Here is a 14,543-nt window from a genome sequence, read left to right on the forward strand (position 1 = left end):
ACACACACACACACACACACACACTCACATACATACAAACATATACACACCTCTGCATGCACACACACACATACTCACACACATTAAAACACACACACACACACAATCTATTATCTTATATAGACAAATCTGGCATTTGAAAAAAATAGGGAATGTGTCTGAACTATGAGAAAGCAACAGTCAGCAGAGAAGCCACAGCAGGGATGCATTTTCTCATGACAGTTCAGGGACTTTGGGCTGGAGCGTCAGATAGCCTGGAGGTTCCGAGTACTTACTGTTCTTGTCAGAGGACCTGAGTTTGGTTCCTAGCACCGCATGGCAGCTCATAGCTATATTAGCACTGTTTTCTGGCCTCTTCGGGGACCTGCACTCACATGCACACTCACACTCATACACACAATTAGAAATAAAACATCCTAGTTTTCATCTTTTGAGGCCGGGTCTTGATATATATATATATATATATATATATATATATATATATATATATATATATATATCTCATATACCCGAGCAATATATATATATATATATATATATATATATATTGCTCGGGTTGGTTATGAATTCTTGGCAATTTTTCTGGCTTAGCCTTCTTTGTTCTGTGACCATGGGGGTATGATGCTATACCTGCCTTTAAAAGTACAATTTGTGGGGCTGGAAAGATGGCTCTGTGGTTATGAGCACCAACTGGTCTTCCAGAGGTCCAGAGTTCAATTCCAGCTACCAGATGGTGGCTCACAACCATCTGTAATGGGATCTCATGTTCTCTTCTGGTGTGTCTGAAGACAGATACAGTGTACTCATATACATAAAATAAGCCCTTTTTTTTTTTTTTTTTTTTTTTGGTTTTTCAAGACAGGGTTTCTCTGTGTAGCCTTGGCTGTCCTGGGACTCACTCTGTAGGCCAGGCTGGCTTCGAACTCAGAAATCCGCCTGCCTCTGCCTTCCTAGTGCTGGGATGAAAGGTGTGTACTACCACGCCCGGCTCATACGTCTTTTTAAAGACAAAAATAAAATATAATTTTAAGTCCCACATGTCTCGAATAAAAGGCCAACCCCACTCAGTCTGGGCTCTGAGGTGGTCCACAGTTGGGCATCTGGGAAGTCACAGGGAAGGTCCTCCCAGATTGCTGTGGGATGGCCCAGTGCCAGACTGCAGCCACAGTCCTCTGATCCCAAGGAGGCCAACCCTTGAAGGGTCCCAGTGTGTGATTTTCTCGTCTCTCAGTCTTCTGCCCTCTCTGGTTTTTCTTTAAATAGCACAACAGCAGCAAAGCCAACCAGTTACTTCTCGTTTTAAATTCTCACACTGTCTCCAAATCCCAGCTGAAAGGCAAACTCCCTGGCCAGAGCACTCAGTCTCCACTCAAAGGCAACCCCCAGCCTTCACACGCTCCCTTCTGCCCCTATGCTAGACCCAGAGGGCCACGCACGGGAAATAGAAGGGATCATCTCCGGGCTTTGTAGATATGGCTGCAGCAGGAGAAGGCATAAAGAGACTCAGGATCTTTCTCTGTCCTGTTCTCCACAGCCACACCTGGTCCAAAGACACCCCCCGCCCCCCAGATTCCCACAGGTCAGTTACTGGCCCAGGCCTCTGGGTGGCACTACCAGTCCTAGGCTGGAGCAGTCCCTGCCTTGCCCCGCCCCGCCCTTTCCACACCTCTCTTCTCATATATCCCCCTGGGGTGGCAGCCAGAACCAGGCTTCCAGGAAGGAGAGAGCCCAAAATATCTCTTCTGTCCTGTTCAAAGTAGCCCCACGGCGGGCTGAGACCGCTGTACATCCCACGTTCCCTAATTGGGGATGGACGGGACAGAGGACCACTCTGGGAAAAGGCCCTTGTTTGTACAAGGAAGGGCCAAAGGTCTCAGATCCGTGTCACCGCAGAGTCTGTGTGAAAGTGGCGCTGGCCTTCAGAGAACCACATTAGGGAGAGCTTTATGTTTGTATAGGGAAGGGCAAAGGTCTGGGAACGATGTTACCACAAGAGCTGAGCAAAGTGAGACTGTCCTTCACACATCGGGGTGGGCAGCGTGGGTGAAGAAGCCACTGGGGGAAGCAGGGCTTCGTTCTTTCCATGTTCACACAGAGAAACAGCCCCTGCCTGGGCCTCTGGCCCCCTTCCGCATCCTCACACACCCCTGAACGGGCCTCTTCTGTGCTCCCCTCCTGCTGAGGGGATGTAGAAGACCTTCACCGCCCTGACACCAGGGAGCCATTTGGCCAAGCCTGGCTGTACGGATGGGAAACTGTATGGAACAAGCCGTAGTCTGGACTGTGTCTCACGTAGCTGTCTGTTCTGCTCCCATGAGGGGTGAGAGCATCCAGCCACCTGGCTGCGTTTGCTGGGAACGGACGTCAGGAGCAGTGACTGGAAGGCAGGGGGCCTAGTTGGGGAGGGAGGAACTCTGCAGGCTTGAGGCACCTTCCACCCCAAAAACCTTGCTCGGGAGAACAAGGACCCCTCTCACATCCCCCACGTTTTAGACGGCCCATTGCCACAGTTACTGACTCCTGGCTGTCTTTGGGTCCCCTCTCTTCATACACAGCTGACTCTGCCAGCTTCCTCTGCCCGGCCCCCACACTGCCAAGGCTGACAGGGTTGGGCCACGGGGAGGAGTGAACCCCCAGAACTATCCGTCAGAATGCCTGGACAATGCCTGGGAACGTCTGTGCTTCCAAAAATTTGTTATCGGTCTTCCTCTTGGGCCTCCCGAGCAGCCTGTATTGAGGAAGTTTGGGACAAGCAGTACGGTTCCTGGGACATGAGTTATGACAAGCCTGTGGCTTCATGACTGGAAGGACTGAGGCCCTGGAGGGATTTATCACTCTGAAGAGAACCTTCAGAGGGCTTCATTAGGCTGAAAACGATAATGGATAGGCTCCCCTTGCCTGCATTCATTCACAACGGCTCTCCTCTTATCTTTTCCCTACAGGAGCCACTCTCTGAGGAAATGCAGACATGAACTGGTAACTGCTGCAGAGTAGGCGCCTTCCAGCCCTCTTCCTCCTCCACGTTGGCGAGGCGAGGCGAGGCCAGAAGACCCGCCGGCAGGGGGCGCAGCCAGCTCGCCAAGAGCAGGGGCGCTAGGCGGGGCAGGTGTGCTGCCCGGGGAGCCAGCGGGACCCAGGGTGGTAGAAAAGTTGAGGCAAGCGAGGGGGGAGTAGGGCGAGCCTTCTGGGGCCGTCAGGCCTGCACTGCCTTCCAGATAACCACATCCGGCCATGTATGGATATAAGCCAGATGCCGCCATCTCCCCCACTCTGTTTCTTTTTCTTTTAGAAGTGGTTTAAAGAGCAACACTGACTCTCTTACGCACAGCACTTTAAATGCGAAGTGAGTCCTCCTTCCACCCCAGTCCCCAGCCCACTCAGCAGAGGTGAACGCTAGTAACAGTTTCTTGTGTGATCTTCCTGAAACATCTATGTCTGTGTAAACATATAAATAGAAAAGTGGATCTGGTACGTTCCCTTTCACACTACATAAATGAGTTCATTATATACACACTGTTCTGTCTGGAGCCTTTTTTTTTTTTTAATCTTACCACTACTCATCTTGGGGATATGTGAATGTATTTTCCCCCTCTGTGTTAAATGGAACAGACAGCAGGAGTGGGAGGGGGACTTGCTAAGGAGGAGAACTGCCTTTAAACTTCTACTTTTGTGTCTCTCCTCTATCTTCCCTACTCCAGCCACGCCCCACAGCACCCCACTCCTGGTCCTCTACCTCATCTTTACCCCCCTGGCCTTTCAGCTGTCGCCATGCCCTTCTTCCACCATGGCTGCCACAGTGACCGCTGGGGCTTCTTAAGGCTCTGACCTTGTAGCTTCACTTCTTGGAACCTGCCTGAGCTTTTCCTGTGGCAATGCCCAGTAAGGTCATGTTGGGGACCCCTCCAAGCTTCACCTCCTTAGGGACAGCTGCTCCCCTCACTCTTCTGAGACTCAGCTCCCAAAATAGCCAGGCGCCCGGGTGCCTGGCCTGCCCTGGCTGGGCCTCCTCCTGTTGCCGGGAAGACCTCCCCCTCCCCTGAATTGGCACACTTCTTTGAACCTATCAAGGCCCATCCCTACCTCCACTTGGATGTCTTCCAAAGGCCCTGCTGGGGCCCAGTGGCTCTCCTGGGGCCCAGCTAGAGTAGCTCACACAGTCTGACCTGACCTGCGTACTCTGTCCATCTTGGGGCTGTTGCCCAGGGCTGGGGACTCTACTTCAGTTGTTGTGGCCTGTTCTTGCCCGCATACATGCTCCTTCCACTAGGCATGTAGCAGACTGGAATGCGCTTACAAGGTCTGCTCCACGTTGCTCCCACTTCAAAGGCCCAGTAACAAGGTTAGAGAGGGGCCAAGAAGGGTGTCCAGCGTGCTGGTGTCTGTCTATGCTTCCTTAGCTCTGAGACATGAAACTCTAGACACGATCCTCTTTTCAAAACTCTTGTTTCTTCCTCCACTATGGGAGCTGAAGTCCACACTCAGGCTATCAGTTCAGACACTCTTTAGAGCCTTCCAGACTTGCCAGTGGCATTCCCAGTGCTGAGCAGTGGCTTTACCAGCAAGCATGCCAAATGAGCTCTATTCTTCTCTAGGCTCTGCATAAACGGCCAAGCTGGAACTTGTTGGGGTCTTTTGTCCAGGCCAGACTCTACGGGACACACTTGTGTCCTGACAAGTGGCAGAAGTGAACAAGTAAACAACAGGGATTGAATTCTGGGGCGGAGGCAAGTGGCCACATGGGACATGAGCCTTTTAGTGTCTGGGGCAGCCCAGGAGGAAGACCCCAGGGTAGACAAGAAGGGACGGAGGGACATCTGACCTTGCCTTAGTGGACACCAGTTTACAGTGGGCTTTATTGTAACTGTCTCCAAGGTCAGAGGAGATATTAAGGCCCCGGGCAGGAATGCAGAATTGTGCCAGGCCCAACACTGGGATCCACAGGCTCCTTCTCCACTTGTCCGTGGACTCCTATGGCCAGTTCCCAGGTTGACATTCCCGGACCCTCTTTTAATTTTTTCCACAGATGGTGCTGTTGATCCCACGGTCGGATCTGTCCTCCCTCTGTGCTGTTTTCCCCTGCCTTCCTACTATGGCTATCAAGAGCTTCTCAGTCGCCTTTCTGAGAGAGAGCCACCGCAGATGTTTCCACAAAGTCGGGGCCAGGGAACACATGGATGGCCCCATCCGTGTCTGCAAAGCCCTCCCTGCCTGCTCTGTCTCGACAAGTGGGGGTTGGGGGCTGAGAGGCCTGGGGGGCGGGGGATGGGGGGACGGGGGGCGGGGGGAGACAGGCAGATGTGGAACCTGGGAACACGGCCAAGGCTTTGTTCCGGACAGTCTCCTCTATCATAAGCAGAGCTAAGGAGCAGACAGGAGCAGAGAAGCTCCGAGATCATTTGGGGCTCCAAGGTACCCACAAGCAACCCACTAGCCAATCATGGTCAGGACATCCCAAGCAGGTGGCCTGGCTGCCCCCACCCTTGAGAGAGGCTCTGTCACCCTGAGGCTCAATGGGTACATTCCATGGTTGTAATAAGGACAATTTGGGCAGGTAGTGGTAACATACTCCCTTGTCCTTCTGTTTCAGGCTCTCCCTGTGGCCCACCCTCCCCCAACCCTTTCGAGGGGCTATGGGCATATAGTGCCTTAGCCTCCTCTTTCAGAGATCCATGGAATGAATATGTGACAACCGTTCAATCAAAGACCTCGAAACTGGGTGATGGGGTCCCTGACTACAAATGGGAAGTCAAGTGGCTATGGAGTCCTTGGAGTGGGAGGCAGACAGTTGTGGCACCCTTCAGATCACATGGAAAGGGTGACCACCTCCTTCAGTTTCTCGGCAACCCAATCCTGCCTGAGGAAGAGCAGTATTTAAATACCCACTGTTGCTCTCTGGGCCAATCTGTAGCTTTACTCTAGGAACCTCCCCAGTGAAAGAGAGAGTCTCTAAGTTCCCTAAGGAACATCCAGGATTGTGTCTGTAGCCTTGGCAGGATAAGGACAGGGAGGTGACAGATGGCTAGACCTGGCCATGATGGTAGAAGATCTGTCAATAAAGAGTTGTGCCCCCCACTCTTCTTAGATGAGGGGAGAATAGAGGCATTGCTTCTTCTCATAGTCAGCCCAGACAGGAGGACAGGGATGGATAGACAGATTGTCTGCCCGAGGTCCTTGGTGAAGCAAGTGTTGGGGAAGAACAAGGATCTTATGTGACTAGGAGATGGAAGGCACGAGCAAGCAGGTGGTATTTAAGGGCATAGGTAGAGACAGGACAGTCCCTGCCAGATCCCCAATGTGTGGCAGAGCCAAGTACATATGGAGGGGACCCTCTGGAGGGCATGGCAGCGGGGTCTGGGATGAAGTTGAGCTACAGAAAAGCATAGGAGTCTCTAATACAGCTGCCAGGGGCCACAAAGTTCCTGGCTCCCCGGCCCTGTCACCCATCTGTCCCAACTCTGCAGCTTCAGAGACTACAGGAAGCACAGGCCTTCCCTGGCCTCAGAACCAGTCATGAGGTTTTTCTCCTCAGAGTAGTGTTGTAGTTGAATTCCTTAACTGTCGGTTACTGCTCCCCACACAGACAGTTTATTAAAAACTGGGCCAAGTTAAAAATACTGGCATCGAGGAAGTACAGGCACCCCAAACTACCAGAAAGCCGCAGCTCCTCCCAGGGGAATCCCTGCCCACGGCCTGTGTGTAGCCCAGCTGGCAGGCAACCTGCCAGCTCCGTGGAAGGGGACAGAACAGCCCCTCCCAGCTGCTCCAGCTCTGTTCTGTCTGAACTGAACACCAGCCTGGGACCAGGCCCGGCACCCCTGGGTGCTAAAGAGGTCTGGACTGGGGCCAGATGGAACCCCTCCCCACCTTGAAGTGAAGGCAGGGTTAAACACATTCACATACCCACCCACCACCCAGTTCTTAGCACTGAGACCCACTCTAGGGATAAGGGGCAGGACTCTGTAGAGAGGTCCCTAGAAGGGGGTCCTGTCTGGCATGGGAGGGACTGAGGAGTAGCTACCAGATGAGAATCTCTGGTAGTCCAAAAAGACCCCTTTGATGGTCACAACAAGAGAGATATACCTTTCCTGTAGAGTATTCTACCTAGCTCTCCACCCACACATTACACACTAAATCAACAAATGCTCTCTGGGCCCCAACGGTGTGTCCAGGATACAGATGAGAACCGGGCACCAGCTAGATCTTTCAGAGGCTCTGGATACTTCCCAGTGCGCAAAGTGGCTCACTAGCCTCCGAGGCAGAGCGTGACAAACGCCAGGTTCTGTGTAAATAAAATCAATGTGAAACCACTTTGAAAGTTAAAAGCACAATTAACGCCCAAGTGTGCCTACTACAAGGCCAGTGGCAGAGAGCATCCAACAGGCTGGGCTCCGCAGCATGGCTGTTCTCTTTGCCAGTGGCACCAGAGGACAGATGGAAGGGGCTCATGGTACATTGACTCACTGCCCTGTGGCGTTCCCCCGACCCCACCCCCAGCCCCTCCTCGCCCCTGCGAATGCTGCAGACTCAATTAAAGAGCTCGTGGAAGTGTCGGTTCAAATCCTCGTCTCCCTAACTCGCCAGAAACTCTCAGAGGAGCAGGCTGCATTTGCCTCATTCAATTAATCATCTAGGTGCTGGATTATCACCCGCAGCCTCTTCAACCCACAAACACCCTTGGGTCCCTCTTACAGTTAAGTGAAGGCCTATTCTCCCACGCACGCACTCACTTAGACATTCAACTGTGCGTAGTCTCTGCATCCTGGAGCCCTTGGATACCTATCTCCATCTTTTGATTTTTTTCCCTGTGGCCACAGTTGGTCCTCTCCTTTTCTGCATCTCCCTACAGTCCCAATCACACAGAGTCTATGTTTTCATTTTCTTAATCGATGTCCCTACGACATTGGGGACCTACAAGGAGCGCCTTCTTCACTCTCTCTGGGTGTCTGGAGTCCCGTTGGGGTTTTTTGGTTTGTTTGGTTGGTTGGTTGGTTTTGTTCTTGTTTTTCCATGAAAAGAATTGAAGAAGGGTGCTTAGGGACACCAGGCAAGGAGCCAGTCGTATGAACGGCTGACACATGGCCAAGACGGAGACTGGAACACAGTCGTTAAGCGCACTTGTTGCTTTTGCAGTTCTTGGTTCAGTTCCCAGCACCCCCATGGTGGTTCAAGATCCAACACCTTTTTTTTTTTCTGTCCTCCATGGGCACCAGGCTCTTTATGTGGTGAACACATATGCACACGTAGGAATAACACGAAACCCAGGGAAGTCCTGAGGGTTTCTCTAACTTGCAAAACCTCCACCCCTGGCCCTTTGTGTCTAGACTTGGTGAACTTGGCTATCACCTGGGATGGAGGTCAGATCTCCTGTGAGCTGAAGTACAAGGCTTCTCTACTAGCTTTGAGTTTCCAGCCCAGGTACTGATACACCCCCCCCCCAGGCCTGTGGGGTAACTGGGCCTGCTGTCATCTGTCTGGTTTTTTTTTTTTCACCTCACCCACTTTGCTGTAAATAGTCCCTCTAATAAGCTCTCTCTGATCTCACCATCTTGCATGAACCATCTGTCTTGTGCTGAGCCCTGCCTGGGAGGCCCTGATTCACACAGACCTCCCCAGCCTTGCCTCTTAGCTCACAGGGTCTGTTAACTCTCGCTGTCAAGCAGGGAGATTGGGCCCGGATCTCCAGAAGTAGATGCTGGCCTGTAGAGTCCATTTTAGATCCTAGGTTCTGGTTCTAGAGGCCTTGGGTCCGGGTGTCGGGGCCTATGGAGGCTGGCTGGTAGGTTGCTGACTTGATTTGTTATCAGAGTGCATTCTCACCCTGCCAGCAGCGGAGTATCTTGTTGGAGGCCAGACTCTTTGAAAAAGTGCTCATCAGAGGCCAGAGGCTTCACACTCACTGGAAAGCAACCCCCTCCAGCTCCCCCTCCAGCTCCCCCTCCACCCCCATCTCATGACCCCCATGCCCTTGCTGGCTTCCTGTTCCTTGGCCTGTACCAAATCTTAAAGATGCTGTCAACAAGAAAACAAACCAAGCAAACCCAGACAGTGTGGAGATGGGGTGTCCACATGCCACACCAGGATGAGGGAGGGGGGAGGTCAGGAGTTGGGTTTTGTTGCTGCCCCTCAGGCCGGGAGTCAGAATGAAGTAAAATACAGTTGGAAATAATTGGCCCGTTACAGGGAGGTAACGAAAAGCCATTGAAAAGAAACTTACGGAGGAATCAATGTAAGGCTGAAGGCAACCTCTTCCTAGTGAAGAGGCGCTCACTTGCTTAAAGGACAGCTTCTGAGGGGCCCCGTCTCCCCAAGCAAGCCCAGGACTTCCCTATTGATTCTTTCATAAGACGTTGCAATTCGATTCCACACAAACTTAACGAGAACCTACTGTGCACTAAATTCCTAGCTTGGAGCCCCAAGAAAGCTAAGTTTCCTCTTAAGTCTGGCTCATTTGTGGGAGAGTTAAGGGCGACTTCACTGCTCTGCGGCAAAGCCTCTCTGATCCTTGCTTGCTATCATGGTGGTGAAAGGAGTCAGGCAGGTCATGGCCAGAATGAGGCTTAGAAATGGGGTTAGTATCTGGGATGCCAGTAGGTCTCAGACTTGGGACAGATAATGAGAAGGACAGGGGGGAATCAAAGTTGAGTTCCAAGGTAGGAAAAGGAGAGAAAGGAAATAAGGCATTGTGTATGTGTGCTTGAGTGTGTGTGTGTGTGTGTGTGCGCGTGTGTGTGCATGTGTGTGCATGTGTGTGCATGTGTGTGCATGTGTGTGCATGTGTGTGCATGTGTGTGCTTGAGTGTGTGTGTGTGTGTGTGCATGTGTGTGCATGCGTGTGCATGTATGCCTGTGTGTGTGTATGCGTGTATGTGTGTACCTATGTGTATGTGTGTGCCTGTGTGTGTGTGCCATTGTGTGCCTGTGTTCCTGTATGCGTGTGCGTGTGTGTACATGTGTGTGAGTGTGTGTGTGTGTGTGTGTGTGCCTGTATGGGCATGCATGCATATGTGTGCCTGTGTGTGTGTTCGTGAGTGTGCATGTGTGTGCCTGTGCCTATGTGTGTGTGCCTGTGTGCCTGTATGTGCATGCATGTGTGTATGTGTGTGCCTGTGTGTGTGTTGGTGCATGTGCGTGTGTGTGTGCCTGTGCCTGTGTATGCATGCATGCATGTGTGTGCCTGTGTGTGTGTTCGTGAGTGTATGTGTGTGTACCTGTGCCTGTGTGTGTGTGCCTGTGTGCCTGTATGTGTGTGCATGCATGTACATGTGTGTGCATGCATGTACATGTGTGTGTGTGCGTGTGTGTGTGCGTGATCAACCCAAAGCTTGACACTGAAGTAATAATGGCAAGAAAGGACTACTCAATCCCAATTCTGATCCTTCTCCTTGTTTCTAGTCTCTGGTCTTGTTACTGTACATGGGGGTGTCGCTGTGCATGTGTGGAGTACACCTGACACGAGTAAATTCTCTCCTTACACCATCTGTGTCTCTGAAACTGAACCCAGGTATTCAAACTTGGTGGCAAGCATCCTTGCTCGCTGAGCCATGTCGCCAGCCTCTCTGAGCTTTTTGATCAGTTTTGGCTTGTTTGTTTTAGATTTTTGCGGTTTAGACAGTCTCATTACGTAGCCCAGACTGGCCTCAAACTCTGTCTCCTGTGCTAGGGTTAAAACTGTGTCATACATACCACACCCTGCTTTTTTTTTTTTTTAACAAAGCCTTACTACCTTGAGGGTTCCTGGGGGGCTCTTTGAAATAAGCCTCTACAGTCTTCCTAACAGGGCTTCACTTCCAAACATTCTAGTCCTGCTCTGTCCAGTCCTTGCTGTGTGACCAGCAGAAAATCACTTGCCCTCTCTGAGCTGTGCCTCTGTTATGTGACTAAGTGGGAAATGACAGAGCTGGAAGCTAAGAGGGAGAGACATTTCTATGCCTGGATCACATTAAAGATCATCAAAAGTTTGGGTTTGGGTCCTAAGCCACCCAGTGTGTGCATGAGGTAGGGGTTGGGTCAGCTCACGCTAGCACCCCCTTGTCCTCCTTGTCCAGTCACTGGCTGTAGCCTGACTGCAGACTTGCTAGGTAGGGCCTCCCGGAGGTGCAGAGCGTCACCATAGGAACGGTTCGCTCACACGCAGAGAGAGCTGTTCAGAGGAACCAGGCGCTTGGTGGAGGGAGGTAGTGGGGGGCTCTGGATGTGGTCTGACGCAACTGCTACCCACATTCCCAGTACAAGATCTGGGGGCCTCCGTTGCGATGCAACTAGGTGGGACCAGTCTTGCAAACTAGGGGACCCTCCTGGAAGGCCGCTTGGGGAGGTCAGCCACCCCTGGGAAGTAGAGGGCTGCTGTCGGAGAGGGACCTGCTGCTGGGACCAGTTGCTAGGACACGGGATCTCTCTGAGGGGCCCATGGTAACCCTCCGAGAACACGTTGTGCCTCATTCATTTATTCATTAATTCACTTAATCCGCAACCAGCTCACGGGCAGGGCTGCAGGCCACCAGCCGCGAGGTACAAGGAGGAACAAGATGTCTCTGGTCCTGCTGAGGTCAGGCACATGTGCACAATCCATTAACACCGGAGCGAGAAGATGTGTTCTGGCCAGTGATGAGGCCCAGGGAGCAGGCCACAGACAGGCTCGCTACAGGTCCAGAGTGAGAACTACAGGAGAGGGGGCGGTGCGGCACCGCTAGTGGGCAAGCTGGCTTGAGCTTCTCTCCTTTTCTTAGGGACAAGGTGATAGCCTTCTCCAGTGGAGAGATTCTCAAGTCCATCCTGGACTCAAAAAGCACACTGAAAACATGTTTTTTGAATACAATTGAATGAAAATGGAAATGTTTCCTTACAAAACTGAAAGAGAAAAGAAGTCTTCGATTCATTCCTCGAGAGCAATGTTTTCACAGCCTTAAACTTGACAGAGCTTCCTGCCAACAGCTGGGGGGGGGGGGGGGCACCACACAGCACTCTCTTTTACAGACAGTGGAGAGAGCCAGCGAGAAGTTCTGCTTCTCCCGAAGTCTCCCCCCGCCCCCGCCCCCCGGAAGAACTGATCTGGGGCCAGGAGGATCCTCCTTGCTCAGGCTCCAGGTTTGAAAGGAGGACTTTCTGGTGACTAAAAGCAGTCTCTGATTTGGTGTCCTTGGCCTTTGTGGTCACTCCTTCTCCCGCAACCGAGATGGGTGGTTCTTCACTGGACGGGTATGGACGTCTTGGCTTTATTTCCAAGGCTTCTGATCAAGTCTGGGTGTGATACTGCTGCCACTACCGTCATCATTTCTGTAGTCTTGGTCAAACGACTCTGTGACAAGAGGATTCTGATTCTGAAGCCATTGTTTGCCAACTTAGGACAGATTTTAGATCCCAATATGGAAGCTTTTGCACTGCACTGCAGCCTCGGGGTTTTTTGCTCCTTTCTTTTTTGTTTTGTTTTGTTTTTCCTGAATTTTAATCCTGCAGGACAAACTAACTAAACCTCTACACTTTGTTGCTAGCTTGTTACAAGGGCTCACCATGGTGCCTCAGACCTTTGGGCTTGTGTTAACCTCCTGCCTCAGTCTCCTCCTATATGTTTTGTTTGCTTTAGGTTTCCGTTTTAGTCATGTGCACGGATGTTTGGTGTGCTTGTGTAAGTATGGGTGCTCTCAGAGCTCAGAAAAGGATGTTCGGCATTGGATCCCAGAGCTGGAGATGCAGATGATTGTAAGCTGTTCAACATAGTTGCTGGGAACTAAACTTGGGTCCTCTGGAAAAGCATGAGAACTCTCAACTACTTCGAATCTCTCCATCCCCATCCTGAGCTCTCGGGACCATAGTCATGCCATATTCAGCTCTTATCCCACAGTCTAGCAGCTGCACAGGAACACACATGCACAAGTCTCACTCACACCATCCCCCAAACATACACCCTAAAGAGCACAGAAACATCACTTGGAGAACTCCTATGCATCCTGCTCAGCCCAAGTCTATAAGCCCCTTCCCCAGCCTACACCCCTTTGGACACATAGCAGAGCCCTTTTCCCTTTCTGGGCACACAGTAGGGTTTTTTTTTTTCTAATTTTGAAGAGATAGATGGATATTATTTTGTTTTGTTTTGTTTTGTCTTTTCGGGACAGGGTTTCTCTGTGTAGCCCTGGCTGTCCTGGAACTCACTTTGTAGACCAGGCTGGCCTCGAACTCAGAAATCCGCCTGCCTCTACCTCCCAAGTGCTGGGATTAAAGGTGTGCGCCACCACCGCCAGGCTGGATATTGTTTTTAAGGAGGAGAGCCACTCACTGTTTTATGGGAAATTAACTTCTGAGAATTTGTGATATGTGGAGAATTATTGTAGTCTTGGTCAACGCTTGTAATGGCAGCTACATGACGAAAAGACTCCTTATTCTTTTGAATGCCCTCCCTCCTGGTTGGAGGGTGAATTTACCTTGGGAGTAAAAGAGCATGAAGAGTCACTTAACATTCTTAGAGGCCCCCAGCGTGTCTCCCTGCCATAGAATGACTCACTGGTGCCCTTTAAGAGGATAATTTGGTTGATGCAAATGACATAAACTTAATATTCATGTAGACTGTGCCGTTGAAGAAATGGAGAGGTCTAGGTTTTTAATCCTCTCACTGACTGATAAAGGAAAACTAGTGTCTGGAGAGAGGGGAAGACCCTGCCCCAACCAGCGCTACATGTGGAACCCAGACCAATGTGTCTCAAGCTTGCCAAAGCTGCAGCAGAGCCTGGTCTCCTGCATTACAGGCAGACCCACATGAGAACTTGGGACTATGCGGGATTTGTGCTCTGGCTGCCTTCAGAAGGCCTTAGTGTGGCTAGGAGTGGTCTTGATGCACCTCTCTGGCCCCACATCTCAGACTCAGGAAAGGCTTGCATTTCTGAGGTCACGGGCCATGTTCCCAGTCCTCTGCATGCAAAGCCACTTGAGACTGAAGAGCCTTTTCTCAGCTTGAACCTGAAACAGAACCGTCATGTTCTCAGGCCTAAATGTACCCTGTGTGCCTCTCATTTCCCCGGTCTTCCACCTCTGGTCCGCCCCTCGGCGGTAGAGGGAAGGGGTGAGGGGATTTCTTCTCCAGCCCCGTGGTTTGGGTGTATAATCCCAAGGGCAGAGGCTCGTATCTCAGCATCGCATTTCTGTCTCTGGCCTTTGCCTGAAGAATCTTGCAGCACTCAAGAGTGCTGAGTCACTCCTCCTAGCCTAAGAGAGAGAGCAGGGCTTTGGAGGTATACTGAGGTAGTCTCATTCTCTCTCGGCCATATTCTTGCTTGGCCCTAAGGTTGGCCCTCTGAGCAGAGAGCCGAGGCTTCCATGTCAGTAGGCCATGGTTTTGATTCCATTCTGTGGTCATCGGCAAAACCCTCAAGCCTCGGGTTGCAGCCCCACAGCTCCAGGCTCCCAGGAAGCTCTGGTGAACCTGAAACCCACTATATATACTAGAACAGAAAGAAAGCGATCTTGGGGAGTAAGAAGAGGCCGTTGTGATTAGCATGTGGTGAGGCCAAAGCTCCAGACCTAACATGGGTCTGAGTCTCTGAGCTCTTAGTTAG

The sequence above is a fragment of the Mus caroli genome, unplaced genomic scaffold (genome assembly GCF_978045245.1).
Source record: "Mus caroli unplaced genomic scaffold, Mus_caroli_1 scaffold_14, whole genome shotgun sequence".
Lineage (NCBI taxonomy): Eukaryota > Metazoa > Chordata > Mammalia > Rodentia > Muridae > Mus > Mus caroli.